At 37.5% G+C, this 4,882-nt stretch overlaps 1 pseudogene; it reads left to right on the top strand.

The window, feature by feature from the left end:
• Positions 1–3,613: 3,613 nt before the first annotated feature.
• On the top strand, positions 3,614–4,669 carry LOC131402797 (homer protein homolog 2-like; annotated as a pseudogene).
• Positions 4,670–4,882: the final 213 nt, after the last annotated feature.

Here is a 4,882-nt window from a genome sequence, read left to right as displayed (position 1 = left end):
GCATGACTGTATGGTATGCTATCAATTATATGCAGAATCTAAAAAAAGCTTAACTCATACAGAACAAGAGTAGAATGTTCATTACCAGGGGTTGGAGACTGGGGGTAATGAGGGCAAGTTGGTCAAAGAGTACAAACTGCCAGTTTTAAGATGAATAAGTTCTGGGGATCTAATGTACAGCATGATGATTATAGTCAATAATACAGAATTATATATTTGAAAGTTGATAAGAGACTAGCTCTTAAATGTTCTCTTCACAAAAGGGAAATGGTAATTAAGTGAAATATTGGAGGTGTTAACTAACACTATGTTGGTAACCATTTTGAAATATATAAGTATATCAAATCAACATGTTGTATACCTTAAATTTACACAATGTTATGTGAATTATATCTCAAAAATGCTGGAAAAATTACATGATTATATCAATTGATGCAGAAAAAGCATACGACAAAACACAACACCCCCTGATGATAAGAACGCTCACTAAACTAGGAATATAGTGTTCTTTTTCAACTTGATAAATAATATCTTCAAAAAAAACCTACAGATATCATATTGAATGGTGAGAAACTAGACACTTTCCCTCTAAGATCAGAAACAAGGCAAGGATGTCCCCTCTCACCATTTATTTTCAACATCATGCTAGAAGTCGTAGCTAATGCAGTAAGACAAGAAAAGGAAATAAAAGATATATTGATTTGGAAGGAAGAAATAAAATTATCTCCTATTTTATGTAGATGATATGATTACCTATGTAGAAAATGCAAAAAAATGACTAAAAGAGATTTTTAACTAATAAGTGTTAATAGCAACTTTGCAGAATAGAAGATCAATATACAAATGTAAATTGCTTTCCTATATATCAACAATGAAGAAGAGGATTTTGTAAATAAACGACACAACATCATTTACCTTAGCATTCAGAAAAATGAAATATTTGGGGAGAAATCTAACAAAATATGCACAAGATATATACGAAGAAAACTAAAAAGCTAATAAAATAAAGAAGAACAAAACAAATGGAAATACATTTCATGTTCACGGATAGAAAGACTCAATATTGTCAAGGTGGCATGTCTCCTAATTTGATCTATAGAATCAATACAATCCCACTCAAAATGCCTTCAGGTTATTCTGTGGATATCAAAAGCTGATTCTGAACTTTATAATGAAAGGCAAAAGACTCAGAATAGCCAACACAGTATTGAAAGAGAAGAACAAATTTGGAGGATTGACATTATGAAACTTCAAGAATTATTTTACACTTCAGTAATCAAGACACTCTGGCACTGGCAGAATAGACAAATATATCTGTGACATAAGTTAGAGAGGCCAAAAATAGACGCACATAGATATAGTGAACTGATTTTAACAAAGGAGCAAAGACAATTCAATGGAGAAAAGATATTGTCAACAAATAGTGCTGGAATTGGACATACACGTTAAAAAAATGAATCCAGGGGCCGGGCCATGGCATAGTGGTTAAGTTTGGCATGTCCCACTTCAGTGGCCCTAGTTCACAGGTTCAGAACATGGGTCTGGACCTAATCCACTTGTCAGCCATGCTGTTGTGGTGACCCACATATAAAAAGTAGAGGCAGAGTGACATGGATGTTAGCTCAGAGCTAATCTTCCTCTCAAGCAAAAAAATGAAGATTGACAAGTGATGTTAGATCAGGGCTAATCTTCCTTATTAAAAAAAAAAAGAAAGAAAAAGAAAAGAAAAAATCGTCTAGACACAGACTTCAAGCCTTTCACAAAATTAAAACAACATGAATAATAAATATAAAACACAGAAGTATAAAACTCCTACATGATAACAGCAAAAATTTAGATGACTTTGGATTTGGTGGGGCCGGCCCTATGGCTTAGCAGTTAAGTGCGTGCACTCTGCTACAGGCAGCCTGGGTGCGGATCCTCGGTGCGCACTGATGCACTGCTTCTACAGCCATGCTGAGGCCACGTCCCACATACAGGAACTAGAAGGATGTGCAACTATGACATGCAGCTATCTACTAAGGCTTTGGGGGAAAAAAGGAGGAGGATTGACAATACATGTTAGCTCAGAGCTGGTCTTCCTCAGCAAAAAGAGGAGGTTTAGCATGGATGTTAGCTCAGGGCTGATCTTCCTTACAAAAATAAAATTAAAAAAAAATAAAAACATAACTAAAAATGAATTTTGTAATGACTTTTTAGATATGACATTAAAGGCACAATTCATGAATAAAAGAATTGATAAGCTAGGTTTCATTACAATTAAAGTTTCTTATTCTCCTGTAGACACTATCAAGAGAACAAAAAGAGAAGCCACAGATTGGGAGAAAATATTTGCAGAAGTCATATTTGATAAAGGACTGTTTTTCAAAATATTCAAAGAAAACTTAAAAGTCAACAATAACAAAACATGCAAGCCGATTTCAAAATCTACATTCCCAGACACTAGCCAAGGGTGATCCTAATAATTAGGATTTTCTAAAGATAAGCAATTAGACCTATGTCAACTATATTGTGCAGAGTTATACAACAAATAAATGATCTTAAAGATGGTTATATGACTTTATTAAAGAGTTTTACTACTGTAGTTGAGTAGATAGACAGATGGACAGTATTTTCAACAAGTAAACAGAAGATACACGTTATTTTTAAATATCCAGAGAAATCTCCTTAAAAATGGAAAGATTTTAGGCTTCAAATTGTCAACAATTTCATGAAAGCAGAAACTCTGCAGTAGCCACTCTGAAATGACAATAGAAACTATCAATTAAACTGTAAACAAAAAGTAATATATGTAGTAACAAATGGCTGGATTTCATCGTTTCTTGTGGCTGAGTAGTATTCCATTGTGTATATATACCACATCTTCTTTATCCATCCATCCCTTGATGGGCACTTAGGTTATCAGAGGGGAAGTGGGTAGGGAGGTGGTGAAAGGGATAATTCGGCACAAGTGTGTGGTGATGGGTTGTAATTAGTATTTGAGTGGTGAACATGATGTAATCTATGCAGAAATATAAGTATAATGATGTACACCTGAAATTTATACAATGTTATAAACCAATGTTACTGCAATAAACAAAAAATTTTTTAAAAAGTAATATATGACCTCCAGCTGATTTCACTTAAAACATTCTTTTAAATAACTTCTGGATTAAATAAAATATCTAAATTAAGATTACTTTTAAGGAATCAGAGAACTGTTAAGTGGAAGCATAATGAAAGGAATCAAGGGGCCTGAATTCAGGTGACTAATTCTGCCAGTTACTAGCTTAATATGACAGGAAATTCGTGGATTCTGAACATTTTCTCTTACCCATCACTAAAATGAAGCTTTAACACTTTGATACTTGTGCACAACATAACATGACTTTCAAATACCAAAAATTAGTCACAATCGGGGGCCCTGGTGCTGGAAACCATGAGGATATGTAACGATACTGATTAGGGAGCTGGGCAACTTGATCACCTTGCCCCTGGTGGCACATTCCCTGCTGCACCTGGAGGTGGCGAGAGCAGCAGCTTCACAGAGTTGAGAGGTGCCAGCGCTGAGCCGTGTGGGCACAGGTCACCTTATGTGCTGCGTGGGGAGTAACTGAGAAAAGCAGTGCAGAAGATGAGAGAACAGCCCATCTTCACCATCCAAGCATGTCTTCCAGGTGGACTCCATCACCAAGAACTGGGTGTCAGCAAGTGAGCAGGAAGCCACCATATCCTACTTCTAGGTGTCACAAAAACAAGTATTGGATCCTAAGTTTGTAAGGAGCCAAAGTGATTATAAACAACACAAGCACACTTAATATTACTTTAATTAAAATATCACAGAAGTTTGGGCAGTGGACCAACAGTAGAGCCAAAGTGGTGTTTGGTTTGCGTTTTTCCCCTGAACAGCAGCTGACAAAGTTTGCAGAGAAATTTTAGGAGGTAAAAGATGCAGCCAAAGTAGCCAGAAACAAGTCCCAGGAGAAAATCAAATCCTTGAGTAATCATTCCCAAGAATCTGGGTGTGGAACTTCACCCTCTACTCAGGTTTACAGTGTCAATGGGGTACACAATGAAAAGGCCTCTCATATGGCTACCTTCCACACACAGCTGAAGTCTGAGAAGGACAAGCTGATTTGTGACATAGAGTGCTGCCAATGTGTAGAAATAGGAGAATAAGCTGCAGCCCCTGCAGGAGAGCAATATCTGGCTGCCCATGGCATTTCAGGAGTCAGTGGCTAGTGTGGAGCAGTGGAAGGGGCAGCTCTTTATCTGCCTTGAAGAGAATGACTGGCTATAGAAGAATATTGAAGACTTGGAAGAATAAAGCAGTGAGATAAACATAGAGAAGGAGAAGAATACCGAGTTGAAGAGAAGAATTGAGGATCTGTGGTCAGAACTCTGAGAAAAGGAGACAGGGTTAAAAGACCTCTGAAAACAAAGTGAAATCAAACCTCAGCTCATGTCAGAGTGTGAATACATCTCTGAGAAGTTAGAGGCAGCAAAGAGCGAGAATCAAGAGCACCTGGAAGACCGAGTGCTTTCTCTAAAGACAGTCACTAAGGAAAGTAACTAGCAACCATGCAACCTGAAGGCAGAATTGAAGAACCTCCTAGAGGTGCTGGACGGGAAGATCAATGAACTCCATGACTTCTGTGTAAGCCTCTCCAAGTTGGAAAAGGACAACTAGGGCAGGGATGAGACCACATGAGTCCCAAGTGTGTGTGTGAGACAAAATAGGACTAGGACATTCTCCTTTCTGTGTTGCTTCTGTAAATGCAGGTGCAATTTGTTGTGTTTCCAAGCCAGTTGTGTCACCTGCTCTCTCCTCTCCAGAATAGAAATCTCCTCTTGCTTCTCTGGCCTTGCGAGATTGTGGGCAACCGGAAGATTTCTGGAAGAA

Source organism: Diceros bicornis, unplaced genomic scaffold (genome assembly GCF_020826845.1).
Source record: "Diceros bicornis minor isolate mBicDic1 unplaced genomic scaffold, mDicBic1.mat.cur scaffold_268_ctg1, whole genome shotgun sequence".
In the NCBI taxonomy this organism is placed as follows: domain Eukaryota; kingdom Metazoa; phylum Chordata; class Mammalia; order Perissodactyla; family Rhinocerotidae; genus Diceros; species Diceros bicornis.
This window is presented reverse-complemented; position numbering and strand designations above follow the sequence as displayed.